The sequence below is a fragment of the Taudactylus pleione genome, unplaced genomic scaffold (assembly GCF_031769625.1).
Source record: "Taudactylus pleione unplaced genomic scaffold, aTauple2 ptg000969l, whole genome shotgun sequence".
Taxonomy (NCBI): Eukaryota; Metazoa; Chordata; class Amphibia; order Anura; family Myobatrachidae; genus Taudactylus; species Taudactylus pleione.
Genome location: NW_028285370.1, coordinates 824,876 through 847,451, shown reverse-complemented (window position 1 = coordinate 847,451; position 22,576 = coordinate 824,876). Strand labels below are relative to the sequence as shown.

General features: G+C 35.1%; 1 protein-coding gene and 11 non-coding genes across 12 annotated transcripts in view; all 12 read left to right on the top strand.

The window, feature by feature from the left end:
- The window catches only part of ARMH1 (armadillo like helical domain containing 1), a 484,180-nt gene that overhangs the window by 117,507 nt on the left and 344,097 nt on the right, over positions 1–22,576 (top strand). The window lies entirely within an intron of this gene.
- On the top strand, positions 754–868 carry LOC148454823 (U5 spliceosomal RNA). The gene has a single exon (XR_015874652.1). It is a non-coding gene; the product is annotated as a U5 spliceosomal RNA (small nuclear RNA).
- On the top strand, positions 2,808–2,922 carry LOC148454822 (U5 spliceosomal RNA). The gene has a single exon (XR_015874651.1). It is a non-coding gene; the product is annotated as a U5 spliceosomal RNA (small nuclear RNA).
- Positions 4,862–4,977, top strand: LOC148454821 (U5 spliceosomal RNA). Its single transcript, XR_015874720.1, has one exon. It is a non-coding gene; the product is annotated as a U5 spliceosomal RNA (small nuclear RNA).
- LOC148454820 (U5 spliceosomal RNA) lies at positions 6,906–7,020 on the top strand. Its single transcript, XR_015874782.1, has one exon. It is a non-coding gene; the product is annotated as a U5 spliceosomal RNA (small nuclear RNA).
- LOC148454819 (U5 spliceosomal RNA) lies at positions 8,960–9,074 on the top strand. Its single transcript, XR_015874650.1, has one exon. It is a non-coding gene; the product is annotated as a U5 spliceosomal RNA (small nuclear RNA).
- Positions 11,014–11,128, top strand: LOC148454818 (U5 spliceosomal RNA). Its single transcript, XR_015874714.1, has one exon. It is a non-coding gene; the product is annotated as a U5 spliceosomal RNA (small nuclear RNA).
- On the top strand, positions 13,068–13,182 carry LOC148454817 (U5 spliceosomal RNA). Its single transcript, XR_015874649.1, has one exon. It is a non-coding gene; the product is annotated as a U5 spliceosomal RNA (small nuclear RNA).
- LOC148454816 (U5 spliceosomal RNA) lies at positions 15,122–15,236 on the top strand. The gene has a single exon (XR_015874712.1). It is a non-coding gene; the product is annotated as a U5 spliceosomal RNA (small nuclear RNA).
- Positions 17,175–17,289, top strand: LOC148454815 (U5 spliceosomal RNA). The gene has a single exon (XR_015874672.1). It is a non-coding gene; the product is annotated as a U5 spliceosomal RNA (small nuclear RNA).
- On the top strand, positions 19,228–19,342 carry LOC148454814 (U5 spliceosomal RNA). The gene has a single exon (XR_015874648.1). It is a non-coding gene; the product is annotated as a U5 spliceosomal RNA (small nuclear RNA).
- Positions 21,282–21,396, top strand: LOC148454813 (U5 spliceosomal RNA). The gene has a single exon (XR_015874647.1). It is a non-coding gene; the product is annotated as a U5 spliceosomal RNA (small nuclear RNA).

Here is a 22,576-nt window from a genome sequence, read left to right as displayed (position 1 = left end):
CTTTGTAAGGTGCTGCGGAACACTTGTGGTGCCATATAAATAAATGATAAGAATAATAATAACAACTATAAGTTTGTTCTGTCCTCTCGCTTGTTGAAATGAGGTCTGTTTGCATCCAGGGAGGTAACAGTGACACTCGGTGTACTTGTCTTTTTCTTAAGATCAAATAAATCTTTTGTCAATTACTAAAGATTTTCATGAATTTCATGCAAGTTTTTTATATGCTGTCTGGTTGACGGATGCTGGGCTTATTTACTACTGAAATTCAGAAATGTCAATTTTTTCATTCAATTTTTTAGAATTTGACATTTAAATGTTGATTTTGTTTTTTAATGTAAAACTGGGGAAATAAATGTGTTTCTTCTCTTGTAGATGATTCTCCAGAATACTCTGTTACCAAGATGTTATTCCAGCACTGTATACCATAGTGTTGTCTGTAGGTACTCGACCAAGTTGAAGAACTGGTTTTGAATCACCATTCGACAATTCTGACTGTAATTCTTTCTTTACTTGGTAGTCTCATTTGAATACTTTCCCATGATGCATCTGATACATTGCAGTGGTTTTTTTATTGTTTGTTTTGATTTTGCATTTTGGAAGTAAAATTTTGCCCTTTTAATTTTACTGTTGTAAATATATTAGTATTTTATAGTTTATGTTTGAAAATTGTTTCATATATGTGTCTAAAATCCTCTCTCTTGGTAAACTGAGGTCTGTTTGAATCCGGGGAGATAATCATGACACTTCTTTAGTATACTCTGGTTTCTCTTCAGATCGAATAAATCTTTCGCCTTTTACTAAAGATTTCCGTGGAGAGGAACAACCATGAGTTTCATGTAATTTTTTGATGCCTGGCTGATGCTTGGCTTATTCACTGGTAAAATACAGAATATCAAAATTGTTTTGGAAAACCATAGCTTCTAATGTTTTAGAAGGTTATCATGAATACTCTATTGCCATAGTTTTAGTATTCTTGTACTGTTATGGTTGGGATGGCCATTGGTGATTACCATCCATGGCACAAAAACCATCTATGGGGAATCATTGATGATTTGCACCCCTTTGATGGCCACCACTGCTGGGGGTACGATGGGCCACGGACTAATTCAAGAAAGGGGCGGGGCTAAGATCCGTCCAGTTAAAGTAAAAAAAACATTGTCTCTCTCTCATTCATCGATGGGAAAACTAATTAACATCGCCCGGCCACCGTTTTAAAAAACATTGATGGTTGATGGCCATCTTTATGTTATGGTATTTCAAGGAAGTTGAAGAGGTAAATTAGGTAGTTTCCTTTTGTTTTAGTTTGTTTGCATGAAAATTTGACCCAGTTTAGAAGTTTTACTGTTTCCAATTTCTGATTCTCTTTTTCGGTTTACATTCAATTTGTTTTTGACTTATGGTAAAATATTATGTTTTTACCTTTTTTTTGTATATAGTAGTTTTGGGGTGTGGTATGTTAGTTCGACAGTTCTCATGTTGATGTGCATAATGTTGACATGTTATACTTTTAAACATGTCAACATTCAGAGGATGTCCATGTGGTGTCTGTTGACATGTTGAACACGTCAGTATTGTTGTGTCGACTTTTTGAATGTGATGGTAACTGTCGACCGTGTGTCTTTATACCATAGTTTTGTATCATTCATGTTGTTATGTGTGTACCGCAGCATTTGAAGTTCAAAGTTTGACCAGGAAAAATAGGTAGGGATCTGAAAACTTGAACGTGGAAACACTGCTTCGTAGTGTAAAGTGCACTCTTATTTATGTTTCATCTGATACAGTTCATAGGTTCTCTGCAAGTTTATCCTTTTTTAACTTTGAAAAATATTACATTTATTTAGGATTATATAGGATGGGCTTGAAAATTGTGCCTCTTGTGCTTCTCCCTACTTTACTTTCATCTACTTCTTACTCCCCACTAGGGCACCTAGCACTTGGTTGCTTATGCTTTGCTGCCTATGTGGGTGGTATGTAGCAATGTATATTATCCATGTCCTTGTCCTGCTTTGTTTTGTATTGTACTGTAAGTCATTGGTCACCTATTTGTTTATGTACTTTGTAAGGTGCTGCGGAACACTTGTGGTGCCATATAAATAAATGATAAGAATAATAATAACAACTATAAGTTTGTTCTGTCCTCTCGCTTGTTGAAATGAGGTCTGTTTGCATCCAGGGAGGTAACAGTGACACTCGGTGTACTTGTCTTTTTCTTAAGATCAAATAAATCTTTTGTCAATTACTAAAGATTTTCATGAATTTCATGCAAGTTTTTTATATGCTGTCTGGTTGACGGATGCTGGGCTTATTTACTACTGAAATTCAGAAATGTCAATTTTTTCATTCAATTTTTTAGAATTTGACATTTAAATGTTGATTTTGTTTTTTAATGTAAAACTGGGGAAATAAATGTGTTTCTTCTCTTGTAGATGATTCTCCAGAATACTCTGTTACCAAGATGTTATTCCAGCACTGTATACCATAGTGTTGTCTGTAGGTACTCGACCAAGTTGAAGAACTGGTTTTGAATCACCATTCGACAATTCTGACTGTAATTCTTTCTTTACTTGGTAGTCTCATTTGAATACTTTCCCATGATGCATCTGATACATTGCAGTGGTTTTTTTATTGTTTGTTTTGATTTTGCATTTTGGAAGTAAAATTTTGCCCTTTTAATTTTACTGTTGTAAATATATTAGTATTTTATAGTTTATGTTTGAAAATTGTTTCATATATGTGTCTAAAATCCTCTCTCTTGGTAAACTGAGGTCTGTTTGAATCCGGGGAGATAATCATGACACTTCTTTAGTATACTCTGGTTTCTCTTCAGATCGAATAAATCTTTCGCCTTTTACTAAAGATTTCCGTGGAGAGGAACAACCATGAGTTTCATGTAATTTTTTGATGCCTGGCTGATGCTTGGCTTATTCACTGGTAAAATACAGAATATCAAAATTGTTTTGGAAAACCATAGCTTCTAATGTTTTAGAAGGTTATCATGAATACTCTATTGCCATAGTTTTAGTATTCTTGTACTGTTATGGTTGGGATGGCCATTGGTGATTACCATCCATGGCACAAAAACCATCTATGGGGAATCATTGATGATTTGCACCCCTTTGATGGCCACCACTGCTGGGGGTACGATGGGCCACGGACTAATTCAAGAAAGGGGCGGGGCTAAGATCCGTCCAGTTAAAGTAAAAAAAACATTGTCTCTCTCTCATCCATCGATGGGAAAACTAATTAACATCGCCCGGCCACCGTTTTAAAAAACATTGATGGTTGATGGCCATCTTTATGTTATGGTATTTCAAGGAAGTTGAAGAGGTAAATTAGGTAGTTTCCTTTTGTTTTAGTTTGTTTGCATGAAAATTTGACCCAGTTTTGAAGTTTTACTGTTTCCAATTTCTGATTCTCTTTTTCGGTTTACATTCAATTTGTTTTTGACTTATGGTAAAATATGATGTTTTTACCTTTTTTTTGTATATAGTAGTTTTGGGGTGTGGTATGTTAGTTCGACAGTTCTCATGTTGATGTGCATAATGTCGACATGTTATACTTTTAAACATGTCAACATTCAGAGGATGTCCATGTGGTGTCTGTTGACATGTTGAACACGTCAGTATTGTTGTGTCGACATTTTGAATATGATGGTAACTGTCGACCGTGTGTCTTTATACCATAGTTTTGTATCATTCATGTTGTTATGTGTGTACCGCAGCATTTGAAGTTCAAAGTTTGACCAGGAAAAATAGGTAGGGATCTGAAAACTTGAACGTGGAAACACTGCTTCGTAGTGTAAAGTGCACTCTTATCTATGTTTCATCTGATACAGTTCATAGGTTCTCTGCAAGTTTATCCTTTTTTAACTTAGAAAAATATTACATTTATTTAGGATTACATAGGATGGGCTTGAAAATTGTGCCTCTTGTTCTTCTCCCTACTTTACTTTCTTCTACTTCTTACTCCCCACTAGGGCACCTAGCACTTGGTTGCTTATGCTTTGCTGCCTATGTGGGTGGTATGTAGCAATGTATATTATCCATGTCCTTGTCCTGCTTTGTTTTGTATTGTACTGTAAGTCACTGGTCACCTATTTGTTTATGTACTTTGTAAGGTGCTGCGGAACACTTGTGGCGCCATATAAATAAATGATAAGAATAATAATAACAACTATAAGTTTGTTCTGTCCTCTCGCTTGTTGAAATGAGGTCTGTTTGCATCCAGGGAGGTAACAGTGACACTCGGTGTACTTGTCTTTTTCTTAAGATCAAATAAATCTTTTGTCATTTACTAAAGATTTTCATGAATTTCATGCAAGTTTTTTATATGCTGTCTGGTTGACGAATGCTGGGCTTATTTACTAGTGAAATTCAGAAATGTCAATTTTTTCATTCAATTTTTTAGAATTTGACATTTAAATGTTGATTTTGTTTTTTAATGTAAAACTGGGGAAATAAATGTGTTTCTTCTCTTGTAGATGATTCTCCAGAATACTCTGTTACCAAGATGTTATTCCAGCACTGTATACCATAGTGTTGTCTGTAGGTACTCGACCAAGTTGAAGAACTGGTTTTGAATCACCATTCGACAATTCTGACTGTAATTCTTTCTTTACTTGGTAGTCTCATTTGAATACTTTCCCATGATGCATCTGATACATTGCAGTGGTTTTTTTATTGTTTGTTTTGATTTTGCATTTTGGAAGTAAAATTTTGCCCTTTTAATTTTTCTGTTGTAAATATATTAGTATTTTATAGTTTATGTTTGAAAATTGTTTCATATATGTGTCTAAAATCCTCTCTCTTGGTAAACTGAGGTCTGTTTGAATCCGGGGAGATAATCATGACACTTCTTTAGTATACTCTGGTTTCTCTTCAGATCGAATAAATCTTTCGCCTTTTACTAAAGATTTCCGTGAAGAGGAACAACCATGAGTTTCATGTAATTTTTTGATGCTTGGCTTATTCACTGGTAAAATACAGAATATCAAAATTGTTTTGGAAAACCATAGCTTCTAATGTTTTAGAAGGTTATCATGAATACTCTATTGCCATAGTTTTAGTATTCTTGTACTGTTATGGTTGGGATGGCCATTGGTGATTACCATCCATGGCACAAAAACCATCTATGGGGAATCATTGATGATTTGCACCCCTTTGATGGCCACCACTGCTGGGGGTACGATGGGCCACGGACTAATTCAAGAAAGGGGTGGGGCTAAGATCCGTCCAGTTAAAGTAAAAAAAACATTGTCTCTCTCTCATTCATCGATGGGAAAACTAATTAACATCGCCCGGCCACCGTTTTAAAAAAAATTGATGGTTGATGGCCATCTTTATGTTATGGTATTTCAAGGAAGTTGAAGAGGTAATTTAGGTAGTTTCCTTTTGTTTTAGTTTGTTTGCATGAAAATTTGACCCAGTTTAGAAGTTTTACTGTTTCCAATTTCTGATTCTCTTTTTCGGTTTACATTCAATTTGTTTTTGACTTATGGTAAAATATTATGTTTTTACCTTTTTTTTGTATATAGTAGTTTTGGGGTGTGGTATGTTAGTTCGACAGTTCTCATGTTGATGTGCATAATGTCGACATGTTATACTTTTAAACATGTCAACATTCAGAGGATGTCCATGTGGTGTCTGTTGACATGTTGAACACGTCAGTATTGTTGTGTCGACATTTTGAATGTGATGGTAACTGTCGACCGTGTGTCTTTATACCATAGTTTTGTATCATTCATGTTGTTATGTGTGTACCGCAGTATTTGAAGTTCAAAGTTTGACCAGGAAAAATAGGTAGGGATCTGAAAACTTGAACGTGGAAACACTGCTTCGTAGTGTAAAGTGCACTCTTATTTATGTTTCATCTGATACAGTTCATAGGTTCTCTGCAAGTTTATCCTTTTTTAACTTTGAAAAATATTACATTTATTTAGGATTATATAGGATGGGCTTGAAAATTGTGCCTCTTGTGCTTCTCCCTACTTTACTTTTCATCTACTTCTTACTCCCCACTAGGGCACCTAGCACTTGGTTGCTTATGCTTTGCTGCCTATGTGGGTGGTATGTAGCAATGTATATTATCCATGTCCTTGTCCTGCTTTGTTTTGTATTGTACTGTAAGTCATTGGTCACCTATTTGTTTATGTACTTTGTAAGGTGCTGCGGAACACTTGTGGCGCCATATAAATAAATGATAAGAATAATAATAACAACTATAAGTTTGTTCTGTCCTCTCGCTTGTTGAAATGAGGTCTGTTTGCATCCAGGGAGGTAACAGTGACACTCGGTGTACTTGTCTTTTTCTTAAGATCAAATAAATCTTTTGTCATTTACTAAAGATTTACATGAATTTCATACAAGTTTTTTATATGCTGTCTGGTTGACGGATGCTGGGCTTATTTACTAGTGAAATTCAGAAATGTCAATTTTTTCATTCAATTTTTTAGAATTTGACATTTAAATGTTGATTTTGTTTTTTAATGTAAAACTGGGGAAATAAATGTGTTTCTTCTCTTGTAGATGATTCTCCAGAATACTCTGTTACCAAGATGTTATTCCAGCACTGTATACCATAGTGTTGTCTGTAGGTACTCGACCAAGTTGAAGAACTGGTTTTGAATCACCATTCGACAATTCTGACTGTAATTCTTTCTTTACTTGGTAGTCTCATTTGAATACTTTCCCATGATGCATCTGATACATTGCAGTGGGGTTTTTTTTGTTTGTTTTGATTTTGCATTTTGGAAGTTAAATTTTGCCCTTTTAATTTTTCTGTTGTAAATATATTAGTATTTTATAGTTTATGTTTGAAAATTGTTTCATATATGTGTCTAAAATCCTCTCTCTTGGTAAACTGAGGTCTGTTTGAATCCGGGGAGATAATCATGACACTTCTTTAGTATACTCTGGTTTCTCTTCAGATCGAATAAATCTTTCGCCTTTTACTAAAGATTTCCGTGGAGAGGAACAACCATGAGTTTCATGTAATTTTTTGATGCCTGGCTGATGCTGGGCTTATTCACTGGTAAAATACAGAATATCAAAATTGTTTTGGAAAACCATAGCTTCTAATGTTTTAGAAGGTTATCATGAATACTCTATTGCCATAGTTTTAGTATTCTTGTACTGTTATGGTTGGGATGGCCATTGGTGATTACCATCCATGGCACAAAAACCATCTATGGGGAATCATTGATGATTTGCACCCCTTTGATGGCCACCACTGCTGGGGGTACGATGGGCCACGGACTAATTCAAGAAAGGGGCGGGGCTAAGATCCGTCCAGTTAAAGTAAAAAAAACATTGTCTCTCTCTCATCCATCGATGGGAAAACTAATTAACATCGCCCGGCCACCGTTTTAAAAAACATTGATGGTTGATGGCCATCTTTATGTTATGGTATTTCAAGGAAGTTGAAGAGGTAAATTAGGTAGTTTCCTTTTGTTTTAGTTTGTTTGCATGAAAATTTGACCCAGTTTAGAAGTTTTACTGTTTCCAATTTCTGATTCTCTTTTTCGGTTTACATTCAATTTGTTTTTGACTTATGGTAAAATATTATGTTTTTACCTTTTTTTTGTATATTGTAGTTTTGGGGTGTGGTATGTTAGTTCGACAGTTCTCATGTTGATGTGCATAATGTTGACATGTTATACTTTTAAACATGTCAACATTCAGAGGATGTCCATGTGGTGTCTGTTGACATGTTGAACACGTCAGTATTGTTGTGTCGACTTTTTGAATGTGATGGTAACTGTCGACCGTGTGTCTTTATACCATAGTTTTGTATCATTCATGTTGTTATGTGTGTACCGCAGCATTTGAAGTTCAAAGTTTGACCAGGAAAAATAGGTAGGGATCTGAAAACTTGAACGTGGAAACACTGCTTCGTAGTGTAAAGTGCACTCTTATTTATGTTTCATCTGATACAGTTCATAGGTTCTCTGCAAGTTTATCCTTTTTTAACTTTGAAAAATATTACATTTATTTAGGATTATATAGGATGGGCTTGAAAATTGTGCCTCTTGTGCTTCTCCCTACTTTACTTTCATCTACTTCTTACTCCCCACTAGGGCACCTAGCACTTGGTTGCTTATGCTTTGCTGCCTATGTGGGTGGTATGTAGCAATGTATATTATCCATGTCCTTGTCCTGCTTTGTTTTGTATTGTACTGTAAGTCATTGGTCACCTATTTGTTTATGTACTTTGTAAGGTGCTGCGGAATACTTGTGGTGCCATATAAATAAATGATAAGAATAATAATAACAACTATAAGTTTGTTCTGTCCTCTCGCTTGTTGAAATGAGGTCTGTTGGCATCCAGGGAGGTAACAGTGACACTCGGTGTACTTGTCTTTTTCTTAAGATCAAATAAATCTTTTGTCATTTACTAAAGATTTTCATGAATTTCATGCAAGTTTTTTATATGCTATCTGGTTGACGGATGCTGGGCTTATTTACTAGTGAAATTCAGAAATGTCAATTTTTTCATTCAATTTTTTAGAATTTCACATTTAAATGTTGATTTTGTTTTTTAATGTAAAACTGGGGAAATAAATGTGTTTCTTCTCTTGTAGATGATTCTCCAGAATACTCTGTTACCAAGATGTTATTCCAGCACTGTATACCATAGTGTTGTCTGTAGGTACTCGACCAAGTTGAAGAACTGGTTTTGAATCACCATTCGACAATTCTGACTGTAATTCTTTCTTTACTTGGTAGTCTCATTTGAATACTTTCCCATGATGCATCTGATACATTGCAGTGGTTTTTTTATTGTTTGTTTTGATTTTGCATTTTGGAAGTAAAATTTTGCCCTTTTAATTTTACTGTTGTAAATATATTAGTATTTTATAGTTTATGTTTGAAAATTGTTTCATATATGTGTCTAAAATCCTCTCTCTTGGTAAACTGAGGTCTGTTTGAATCCGGGGAGATAATCATGACACTTCTTTAGTATACTCTGGTTTCTCTTCAGATCGAATAAATCTTTCGCCTTTTACTAAAGATTTCCGTGGAGAGGAACAACCATGAGTTTCATGTAATTTTTTGATGCCTGGCTGATGCTTGGCTTATTCACTGGTAAAATACAGAATATCAAAATTGTTTTGGAAAACCATAGCTTCTAATGTTTTAGAAGGTTATCATGAATACTCTATTGCCATAGTTTTAGTATTCTTGTACTGTTATGGTTGGGATGGCCATTGGTGATTACCATCCATGGCACAAAAACCATCTATGGGGAATCATTGATGATTTGCACCCCTTTGATGGCCACCACTGCTGGGGGTACGATGGGCCACGGACTAATTCAAGAAAGGGGCGGGGCTAAGATCCGTCCAGTTAAAGTAAAAAAAACATTGTCTCTCTCTCATTCATCGATGGGAAAACTAATTAACATCGCCCGGCCACCGTTTTAAAAAACATTGATGGTTGATGGCCATCTTTATGTTATGGTATTTCAAGGAAGTTGAAGAGGTAAATTAGGTAGTTTCCTTTTGTTTTAGTTTGTTTGCATGAAAATTTGACCCAGTTTAGAAGTTTTACTGTTTCCAATTTCTGATTCTCTTTTTCGGTTTACATTCAATTTGTTTTTGACTTATGGTAAAATATTATGTTTTTACCTTTTTTTTGTATATAGTAGTTTTGGGGTGTGGTATGTTAGTTCGACAGTTCTCATGTTGATGTGCATAATGTCGACATGTTATACTTTTAAACATGTCAACATTCAGAGGATGTCCATGTGGTGTCTGTTGACATGTTGAACACGTCAGTATTGTTGTGTCGACATTTTGAATGTGATGGTAACTGTCGACCGTGTGTCTTTATACCATAGTTTTGTATCATTCATGTTGTTATGTGTGTACCGCAGCATTTGAAGTTCAAAGTTTGACCAGGAAAAATAGGTAGGGATCTGAAAACTTGAACGTGGAAACACTGCTTCGTAGTGTAAAGTGCACTCTTATTTATGTTTCATCTGATACAGTTCATAGGTTCTCTGCAAGTTTATCCTTTTTTAACTTAGAAAAATATTACATTTATTTAGGATTATATAGGATGGGCTTGAAAATTGTGCCTCTTGTGCTTCTCCCTACTTTACTTTCATCTACTTCTTACTCCCCACTAGGGCACCTAGCACTTGGTTGCTTATGCTTTGCTGCCTATGTGGGTGGTATGTAGCAATGTATATTATCCATGTCCTTGTCCTGCTTTGTTTTGTATTGTACTGTAAGTCATTGGTCACCTATTTGTTTATGTACTTTGTAAGGTGCTGCGGAACACTTGTGGCGCCATATAAATAAATGATAAGAATAATAATAACAACTATAAGTTTGTTCTGTCCTCTCTCTTGTTGAAATGAGGTCTGTTTGCATCCAGGGAGGTAACAGTGACACTCGGTGTACTTGTCTTTTTCTTAAGATCAAATAAATCTTTTGTCATTTACTAAAGATTTTCATGAATTTCATACAAGTTTTTTATATGCTGTCTGGTTGACGGATGCTGGGCTTATTTACTAGTGAAATTCAGAAATGTCAATTTTTTCATTCAATTTTTTAGAATTTGACATTTAAATGTTGATTTTGTTTTTTAATGTAAAACTGGGGAAATAAATGTGTTTCTTCTCTTGTAGATGATTCTCCAGAATACTCTGTTACCAAGATGTTATTCCAGCACTGTATACCATAGTGTTGTCTGTAGGTACTCGACCAAGTTGAAGAACTGGTTTTGAATCACCATTCGACAATTCTGACTGTAATTCTTTCTTTACTTGGTAGTCTCATTTGAATACTTTCCCATGATGCATCTGATACATTGCAGTGGTTTTGTTTTTGTTTGTTTTGATTTTGCATTTTGGAAGTTAAATTTTGCCCTTTTAATTTTTCTGTTGTAAATATATTAGTATTTTATAGTTTATGTTTGAAAATTGTTTCATATATGTGTCTAAAATCCTCTCTCTTGGTAAACTGAGGTCTGTTTGAATCCGGGGAGATAATCATGACACTTCTTTAGTATACTCTGGTTTCTCTTCAGATCGAATAAATCTTTCGCCTTTTACTAAAGATTTCCGTGGAGAGGAACAACCATGAATTTCATGTAATTTTTTGATGCCTGGCTGATGCTGGGCTTATTCACTGGTAAAATACAGAATATCAAAATTGTTTTGGAAAACCATAGCTTCTAATGTTTTAGAAGGTTATCATGAATACTCTATTGCCATAGTTTTAGTATTCTTGTACTGTTATGGTTGGGATGGCCATTGGTGATTACCATCCATGGCACAAAAACCATCTATGGGGAATCATTGATGATTTGCACCCCTTTGATGGCCACCACTGCTGGGGGTACGATGGGCCACGGACTAATTCAAGAAAGGGGCGGGGCTAAGATCCGTCCAGTTAAAGTAAAAAAAACATTGTCTCTCTCTCATTCATCGATGGGAAAACTAATTAACATCGCCCGGCCACCGTTTTAAAAAAAATTGATGGTTGATGGCCATCTTTATGTTATGGTATTTCAAGGAAGTTGAAGAGGTAAATTAGGTAGTTTCCTTTTGTTTTAGTTTGTTTGCATGAAAATTTGACCCAGTTTAGAAGTTTTACTGTTTCCAATTTCTGATTCTCTTTTTCGGTTTACATTCAATTTGTTTTTGACTTATGGTAAAATATTATGTTTTTACCTTTTTTTTGTATATTGTAGTTTTGGGGTGTGGTATGTTAGTTCGACAGTTCTCATGTTGATGTGCATAATGTTGACATGTTATACTTTTAAACATGTCAACATTCAGAGGATGTCCATGTGGTGTCTGTTGACATGTTGAACACGTCAGTATTGTTGTGTCGACTTTTTGAATGTGATGGTAACTGTCGACCGTGTGTCTTTATACCATAGTTTTGTATCATTCATGTTGTTATGTGTGTACCGCAGCATTTGAAGTTCAAAGTTTGACCAGGAAAAATAGGTAGGGATCTGAAAACTTGAACGTGGAAACACTGCTTCGTAGTGTAAAGTGCACTCTTATTTATGTTTCATCTGATACAGTTCATAGGTTCTCTGCAAGTTTATCCTTTTTTAACTTTGAAAAATATTACATTTATTTAGGATTATATAGGATGGGCTTGAAAATTGTGCCTCTTGTGCTTCTCCCTACTTTACTTTCATCTACTTCTTACTCCCCACTAGGGCACCTAGCACTTGGTTGCTTATGCTTTGCTGCCTATGTGGGTGGTATGTAGCAATGTATATTATCCATGTCCTTGTCCTGCTTTGTTTTGTATTGTACTGTAAGTCATTGGTCACCTATTTGTTTATGTACTTTGTAAGGTGCTGCGGAATACTTGTGGTGCCATATAAATAAATGATAAGAATAATAATAACAACTATAAGTTTGTTCTGTCCTCTCGCTTGTTGAAATGAGGTCTGTTGGCATCCAGGGAGGTAACAGTGACACTCGGTGTACTTGTCTTTTTCTTAAGATCAAATAAATCTTTTGTCATTTACTAAAGATTTTCATGAATTTCATGCAAGTTTTTTATATGCTATCTGGTTGACGGATGCTGGGCTTATTTACTAGTGAAATTCAGAAATGTCAATTTTTTCATTCAATTTTTTAGAATTTCACATTTAAATGTTGATTTTGTTTTTTAATGTAAAACTGGGGAAATAAATGTGTTTCTTCTCTTGTAGATGATTCTCCAGAATACTCTGTTACCAAGATGTTATTCCAGCACTGTATACCATAGTGTTGTCTGTAGGTACTCGACCAAGTTGAAGAACTGGTTTTGAATCACCATTCGACAATTCTGACTGTAATTCTTTCTTTACTTGGTAGTCTCATTTGAATACTTTCCCATGATGCATCTGATACATTGCAGTGGTTTTTTTATTGTTTGTTTTGATTTTGCATTTTGGAAGTAAAATTTTGCCCTTTTAATTTTACTGTTGTAAATATATTAGTATTTTATAGTTTATGTTTGAAAATTGTTTCATATATGTGTCTAAAATCCTCTCTCTTGGTAAACTGAGGTCTGTTTGAATCCGGGGAGATAATCATGACACTTCTTTAGTATACTCTGGTTTCTCTTCAGATCGAATAAATCTTTCGCCTTTTACTAAAGATTTCCGTGGAGAGGAACAACCATGAGTTTCATGTAATTTTTTGATGCCTGGCTGATGCTTGGCTTATTCACTGGTAAAATACAGAATATCAAAATTGTTTTGGAAAACCATAGCTTCTAATGTTTTAGAAGGTTATCATGAATACTCTATTGCCATAGTTTTAGTATTCTTGTACTGTTATGGTTGGGATGGCCATTGGTGATTACCATCCATGGCACAAAAACCATCTATGGGGAATCATTGATGATTTGCACCCCTTTGATGGCCACCACTGCTGGGGGTACGATGGGCCACGGACTAATTCAAGAAAGGGGCGGGGCTAAGATCCGTCCAGTTAAAGTAAAAAAAACATTGTCTCTCTCTCATTCATCGATGGGAAAACTAATTAACATCGCCCGGCCACCGTTTTAAAAAACATTGATGGTTGATGGCCATCTTTATGTTATGGTATTTCAAGGAAGTTGAAGAGGTAAATTAGGTAGTTTCCTTTTGTTTTAGTTTGTTTGCATGAAAATTTGACCCAGTTTAGAAGTTTTACTGTTTCCAATTTCTGATTCTCTTTTTCGGTTTACATTCAATTTGTTTTTGACTTATGGTAAAATATTATGTTTTTACCTTTTTTTTGTATATAGTAGTTTTGGGGTGTGGTATGTTAGTTCGACAGTTCTCATGTTGATGTGCATAATGTCGACATGTTATACTTTTAAACATGTCAACATTCAGAGGATGTCCATGTGGTGTCTGTTGACATGTTGAACACGTCAGTATTGTTGTGTCGACATTTTGAATGTGATGGTAACTGTCGACCGTGTGTCTTTATACCATAGTTTTGTATCATTCATGTTGTTATGTGTGTACCGCAGCATTTGAAGTTCAAAGTTTGACCAGGAAAAATAGGTAGGGATCTGAAAACTTGAACGTGGAAACACTGCTTCGTAGTGTAAAGTGCACTCTTATTTATGTTTCATCTGATACAGTTCATAGGTTCTCTGCAAGTTTATCCTTTTTTAACTTAGAAAAATATTACATTTATTTAGGATTATATAGGATGGGCTTGAAAATTGTGCCTCTTGTGCTTCTCCCTACTTTACTTTCATCTACTTCTTACTCCCCACTAGGGCACCTAGCACTTGGTTGCTTATGCTTTGCTGCCTATGTGGGTGGTATGTAGCAATGTATATTATCCATGTCCTTGTCCTGCTTTGTTTTGTATTGTACTGTAAGTCATTGGTCACCTATTTGTTTATGTACTTTGTAAGGTGCTGCGGAACACTTGTGGCGCCATATAAATAAATGATAAGAATAATAATAACAACTATAAGTTTGTTCTGTCCTCTCTCTTGTTGAAATGAGGTCTGTTTGCATCCAGGGAGGTAACAGTGACACTCGGTGTACTTGTCTTTTTCTTAAGATCAAATAAATCTTTTGTCATTTACTAAAGATTTTCATGAATTTCATACAAGTTTTTTATATGCTGTCTGGTTGACGGATGCTGGGCTTATTTACTAGTGAAATTCAGAAATGTCAATTTTTTCATTCAATTTTTTAGAATTTGACATTTAAATGTTGATTTTGTTTTTTAATGTAAAACTGGGGAAATAAATGTGTTTCTTCTCTTGTAGATGATTCTCCAGAATACTCTGTTACCAAGATGTTATTCCAGCACTGTATACCATAGTGTTGTCTGTAGGTACTCGACCAAGTTGAAGAACTGGTTTTGAATCACCATTCGACAATTCTGACTGTAATTCTTTCTTTACTTGGTAGTCTCATTTGAATACTTTCCCATGATGCATCTGATACATTGCAGTGGTTTTGTTTTTGTTTGTTTTGATTTTGCATTTTGGAAGTTAAATTTTGCCCTTTTAATTTTTCTGTTGTAAATATATTAGTATTTTATAGTTTATGTTTGAAAATTGTTTCATATATGTGTCTAAAATCCTCTCTCTTGGTAAACTGAGGTCTGTTTGAATCCGGGGAGATAATCATGACACTTCTTTAGTATACTCTGGTTTCTCTTCAGATCGAATAAATCTTTCGCCTTTTACTAAAGATTTCCGTGGAGAGGAACAACCATGAATTTCATGTAATTTTTTGATGCCTGGCTGATGCTGGGCTTATTCACTGGTAAAATACAGAATATCAAAATTGTTTTGGAAAACCATAGCTTCTAATGTTTTAGAAGGTTATCATGAATACTCTATTGCCATAGTTTTAGTATTCTTGTACTGTTATGGTTGGGATGGCCATTGGTGATTACCATCCATGGCACAAAAACCATCTATGGGGAATCATTGATGATTTGCACCCCTTTGATGGCCACCACTGCTGGGGGTACGATGGGCCACGGACTAATTCAAGAAAGGGGCGGGGCTAAGATCCGTCCAGTTAAAGTAAAAAAAACATTGTCTCTCTCTCATTCATCGATGGGAAAACTAATTAACATCGCCCGGCCACCGTTTTAAAAAAAATTGATGGTTGATGGCCATCTTTATGTTATGGTATTTCAAGGAAGTTGAAGAGGTAAATTAGGTAGTTTCCTTTTGTTTTAGTTTGTTTGCATGAAAATTTGACCCAGTTTAGAAGTTTTACTGTTTCCAATTTCTGATTCTCTTTTTCGGTTTACATTCAATTTGTTTTTGACTTATGGTAAAATATTATGTTTTTACCTTTTTTTTGTATATAGTAGTTTTGGGGTGTGGTATGTTAGTTCGACAGTTCTCATGTTGATGTGCATAATGTCGACATGTTATACTTTTAAACATGTCAACATTCAGAGGATGTCCATGTGGTGTCTGTTGACATGTTGAACACGTCAGTATTGTTGTGTCGACATTTTGAATGTGATGGTAACTGTCGACCGTGTGTCTTTATACCATAGTTTTGTATCATTCATGTTGTTATGTGTGTACCGCAGCATTTGAAGTTCAAAGTTTGACCAGGAAAAATAGGTAGGGATCTGAAAACTTGAACGTGGAAACACTGCTTCGTAGTGTAAAGTGCACTCTTATTTATGTTTCATCTGATACAGTTCATAGGTTCTCTGCAAGTTTATCCTTTTTTAACTTTGAAAAATATTACATTTATTTAGGATTATATAGGATGGGCTTGAAAATTGTGCCTCTTGTGCTTCTCCCTACTTTACTTTCATCTACTTCTTACTCCCCACTAGGGCACCTAGCACTTGGTTGCTTATGCTTTGCTGCCTATGTGGGTGGTATGTAGCAATGTATATTATCCATGTCCTTGTCCTGCTTTGTTTTGTATTGTACTGTAAGTCATTGGTCACCTATTTGTTTATGTACTTTGTAAGGTGCTGCGGAACACTTGTGGTGCCATATAAATAAATGATAAGAATAATAATAACAACTATAAGTTTGTTCTGTCCTCTCGCTTGTTGAAATGAGGTCTGTTTGCATCCAGGGAGGTAACAGTGACACTCGGTGTACTTGTCTTTTTCTTAAGATCAAATAAATCTTTTGTCATTTACTAAAGATTTTCATGAATTTCATGCAAGTTTTTTATATGCTGTCTGGTTGACGGATGCTGGGCTTATTTACTAGTGAAATTCAGAAATGTCAATTTTTTCCTTCAATTTTTAGAATTTGACATTTAAATGTTGATTTTGTTTTTTAATGTAAAACTGGGGAAATAAATGTGTTTCTTCTCTTGTAGATGATTCTCCAGAATACTCTGTTACCAAGATGTTATTCCAGCACTGTATACCATAGTGTTGTCTGTAGGTACTCGACCAAGTTGAAGAACTGGTTTTGAATCACCATTCGACAATTCTGACTGTAATTCTTTCTTTACTTGGTAGTCTCATTTGAATACTTTCCCATGATGCATCTGATACATTGCAGTGGTTTTTTTATTGTTTGTTTTGATTTTGCATTTTGGAAGTAAAATTTTGCCCTTTTAATTTTTCTGTTGTAAATATATTAGTATTTTATAGTTTATGTTTGAAAATTGTTTCATATATGTGTCTAAAATCCTCTCTCTTGGTAAACTGAGGTCTGTTTGAATCCGGGGAGATAATCATGACACTTCTTTAGTATACTCTGGTTTCTCTTCAGATCGAATAAATCTTTTGCCTTTTACTAAAGATTTCCGTGGAGAGGAACAACCATGAGTTTCATGTAATTTTTTGATGCCTGGCTGATGCTTGGCTTATTCACTGGTAAAATACAGAATATCAAAATTGTTTTGGAAAACCATAGCTTCTAATGTTTTAGAAGGTTATCATGAATACTCTATTGCCATAGTTTTAGTATTCTTGTACTGTTATGGTTGGGATGGCCATTGGTGATTACCATCCATGGCTCAAAAACCATCTATGGGGAATCATTGATGATTTGCACCCCTTTGATGGCCACCACTGCTGGGGGTACGATGGGCCACGGACTAATTCAAGAAAGGGGCGGGGCTAAGATCCGTCCAGTTAAAGTAAAAAAAACATTGTCTCTCTCTCATCCATCGATGGGAAAACTAATTAACATCGCCCGGCCACCGTTTTAAAAAAAATTGATGGTTGATGGCCATCTTTATGTTATGGTATTTCAAGGAAGTTGAAGAGGTAAATTAGGTAGTTTCCTTTTGTTTTAGTTTGTTTGCATGAAAATTTGACCCAGTTTTGAAGTTTTACTGTTTCCAATTTCTGATTCTCTTTTTCGGTTTACATTCAATTTGTTTTTGACTTATGGTAAAATATGATGTTTTTACCTTTTTTTTGTATATAGTAGTTTTGGGGTGTGGTATGTTAGTTCGACAGTTCTCATGTTGATGTGCATAATGTCGACATGTTATACTTTTAAACATGTCAACATTCAGAGGATGTCCATGTGGTGTCTGTTGACATGTTGAACACGTCAGTATTGTTGTGTCGACATTTTGAATATGATGGTAACTGTCGACCGTGTGTCTTTATACCATAGTTTTGTATCATTCATGTTGTTATGTGTGTACCGCAGCATTTGAAGTTCAAAGTTTGACCAGGAAAAATAGGTAGGGATCTGAAAACTTGAACGTGGAAACACTGCTTCGTAGTGTAAAGTGCACTCTTATCTATGTTTCATCTGATACAGTTCATAGGTTCTCTGCAAGTTTATCCTTTTTTAACTTAGAAAAATATTACATTTATTTAGGATTAATAGGATGGGCTTGAAAATTGTGCCTCTTGTTCTTCTCCCTACTTTACTTTCTTCTACTTCTTACTCCCCACTAGGGCACCTAGCACTTGGTTGCTTATGCTTTGCTGCCTATGTGGGTGGTATGTAGCAATGTATATTATCCATGTCCTTGTCCTGCTTTGTTTTGTATTCTACTGTAAGTCACTGGTCACCTATTTGTTTATGTACTTTGTAAGGTGCTGCGGAACACTTGTGGCGCCATATAAATAAATGATAAGAATAATAATAACAACTATAAGTTTGTTCTGTCCTCTCGCTTGTTGAAATGAGGTCTGTTTGCATCCAGGGAGGTAACAGTGACACTCGGTGTACTTGTCTTTTTCTTAAGATCAAATAAATCTTTTGTCATTTACTAAAGATTTTCATGAATTTCATGCATTTTTTTTATATGCTGTCTGGTTTACGAATGCTGGGCTTATTTACTAGTGAAATTCAGAAATGTCAATTTTTTCATTCAATTTTTTAGAATTTGACATTTAAATGTTGATTTTGTTTTTTAATGTAAAACTGGGGAAATAAATGTGTTTCTTCTCTTGTAGATGATTCTCCAGAATACTCTGTTACCAAGATGTTATTCCAGCACTGTATACCATAGTGTTGTCTGTAGGTACTCGACCAAGTTGAAGAACTGGTTTTGAATCACCATTCGACAATTCTGACTGTAATTCTTTCTTTACCTGGTAGTCTCATTTGAATACTTTCCCATGATGCATCTGATACATTGCAGTGGTTTTTTTATTGTTTGTTTTGATTTTGCATTTTGGAAGTAAAATTTTGCCCTTTTAATTTTTCTGTTGTAAATATATTAGTATTTTATAGTTTATGTTTGAAAATTGTTTCATATATGTGTCTAAAATCCTCTCTCTTGGTAAACTGAGGTCTGTTTGAATCCGGGGAGATAATCATGACACTTCTTTAGTATACTCTGGTTTCTCTTCAGATCGAATAAATCTTTCGCCTTTTACTAAAGATTTCCGTGGAGAGGAACAACCATGAGTTTCATGTAATTTTTTGATGCCTGGCTGATGCTTGGCTTATTCACTGGTAAAATACAGAATATCAAAATTGTTTTGGAAAACCATAGCTTCTAATGTTTTTAGAAGGTTATCATGAATACTCTATTGCCATAGTTTTAGTATTCTTGTACTGTTATGGTTGGGATGGCCATTGGTGATTACCATCCATGGCACAAAAACCATCTATGGGGAATCATTGATGATTTGCACCCCTTTGATGGCCACCACTGCTGGGGGTACGATGGGCCACGGACTAATTCAAGAAAGGGGCGGGGCTAAGATCCGTCCAGTTAAAGTAAAAAAAACATTGTCTCTCTCTCATTCATCGATGGGAAAACTAATTAACATCGCCCGGCCACCGTTTTAAAAAAAATTGATGGTTGATGGCCATCTTTATGTTATGGTATTTCAAGGAAGTTGAAGAGGTAAATTAGGTAGTTTCCTTTTGTTTTAGTTTGTTTGCATGAAAATTTGACCCAGTTTAGAAGTTTTACTGTTTCCAATTTCTGATTCTCTTTTTCGGTTTACATTCAATTTGTTTTTGACTTATGGTAAAATATGATGTTTTTACCTTTTTTTTGTATATAGTAGTTTTGGGGTGTGGTATGTTAGTTCGACAGTTCTCATGTTGATGTGCATAATGTCGACATGTTATACTTTTAAACATGTCAACATTCAGAGGATGTCCATGTGGTGTCTGTTGACATGTTGAACACGTCAGTATTGTTGTGTCGACATTTTGAATGTGATGGTAACTGTCGACCGTGTGTCTTTATACCATAGTTTTGTATCATTCATGTTGTTATGTGTGTACCGCAGCATTTGAAGTTCAAAGTTTGACCAGGAAAAATAGGTAGGGATCTGAAAACTTGAACGTGGAAACACTGCTTCGTAGTGTAAAGTGCACTCTTATTTATGTTTCATCTGATACAGTTCATAGGTTCTCTGCAAGTTTATCCTTTTTTAACTTTGAAAAATATTACATTTATTTAGGATTATATAGGATGGGCTTGAAAATTGTGCCTCTTGTGCTTCTCCCTACTTTACTTTCATCTACTTCTTACTCCCCACTAGGGCACCTAGCACTTGGTTGCTTATGCTTTGCTGCCTATGTGGGTGGTATGTAGCAATGTATATTATCCATGTCCTTGTCCTGCTTTGTTTTGTATTGTACTGTAAGTCATTGGTCACCTATTTGTTTATGTACTTTGTAAGGTGCTGCGGAACACTTGTGGTGCCATATAAATAAATGATAAGAATAATAATAACAACTATAAGTTTGTTCTGTCCTCTCGCTTGTTGAAATGAGGTCTGTTTGCATCCAGGGAGGTAACAGTGACACTCGGTGTACTTGTCTTTTTCTTAAGATCAAATAAATCTTTTGTCATTTACTAAAGATTTTCATGAATTTCATGCAAGTTTTTTATATGCTGTCTGGTTGACGGATGCTGGGCTTATTTACTAGTGAAATTCAGAAATGTCAATTTTTTCCTTCAATTTTTAGAATTTGACATTTAAATGTTGATTTTGTTTTTTAATGTAAAACTGGGGAAATAAATGTGTTTCTTCTCTTGTAGATGATTCTCCAGAATACTCTGTTACCAAGATGTTATTCCAGCACTGTATACCATAGTGTTGTCTGTAGGTACTCGACCAAGTTGAAGAACTGGTTTTGAATCACCATTCGACAATTCTGACTGTAATTCTTTCTTTACTTGGTAGTCTCATTTGAATACTTTCCCATGATGCATCTGATACATTGCAGTGGTTTTTTTATTGTTTGTTTTGATTTTGCATTTTGGAAGTAAAATTTTGCCCTTTTAATTTTTCTGTTGTAAATATATTAGTATTTTATAGTTTATATTTGAAAATTGTTTCATATATGTGTCTAAAATCCTCTCTCTTGGTAAACTGAGGTCTGTTTGAATCCGGGGAGATAATCATGACACTTCTTTAGTATACTCTGGTTTCTCTTCAGATCGAATAAATCTTTCGCCTTTTACTAAAGATTTCCGTGGAGAGGAACAACCATGAGTTTCATGTAATTTTTTGATGCCTGGCTGATGCTTGGCTTATTCACTGGTAAAATACAGAATATCAAAATTGTTTTGGAAAACCATAGCTTCTAATGTTTTAGAAGGTTATCATGAATACTCTATTGCCATAGTTTTAGTATTCTTGTACTGTTATGGTTGGGATGGCCATTGGTGATTACCATCTATGGGGAATCATTGATGATTTGCACCCCTTTGATGGCCACCACTGCTGGGGGTACGATGGGCCACGGACTAATTCAAGAAAGGGGCGGGGCTAAGATCCGTCCAGTTAAAGTAAAAAAAACATTGTCTCTCTCTCATCCATCGATGGGAAAACTAATTAACATCGCCCGGCCACCGTTTTAAAAAACATTGATGGTTGATGGCCATCTTTATGTTATGGTATTTCAAGGAAGTTGAAGAGGTAAATTAGGTAGTTTCCTTTTGTTTTAGTTTGTTTGCATGAAAATTTGACCCAGTTTTGAAGTTTTACTGTTTCCAATTTCTGATTCTCTTTTTCGGTTTACATTCAATTTGTTTTTGACTTATGGTAAAATATGATGTTTTTACCTTTTTTTTGTATATAGTAGTTTTGGGGTGTGGTATGTTAGTTCGACAGTTCTCATGTTGATGTGCATAATGTCGACATGTTATACTTTTAAACATGTCAACATTCAGAGGATGTCCATGTGGTGTCTGTTGACATGTTGAACACGTCAGTATTGTTGTGTCGACATTTTGAATGTGATGGTAACTGTCGACCGTGTGTCTTTATACCATAGTTTTGTATCATTCATGTTGTTATGTGTGTACCGCAGCATTTGAAGTTCAAAGTTTGACCAGGAAAAATAGGTAGGGATCTGAAAACTTGAACGTGGAAACACTGCTTCGTAGTGTAAAGTGCACTCTTATCTATGTTTCATCTGATACAGTTCATAGGTTCTCTGCAAGTTTATCCTTTTTTAACTTAGAAAAATATTACATTTATTTAGGATTACATAGGATGGGCTTGAAAATTGTGCCTCTTGTTCTTCTCCCTACTTTACTTTCTTCTACTTCTTACTCCCCACTAGGGCACCTAGCACTTGGTTGCTTATGCTTTGCTGCCTATGTGGGTGGTATGTAGCAATGTATATTATCCATGTCCTTGTCCTGCTTTGTTTTGTATTCTACTGTAAGTCACTGGTCACCTATTTGTTTATGTACTTTGTAAGGTG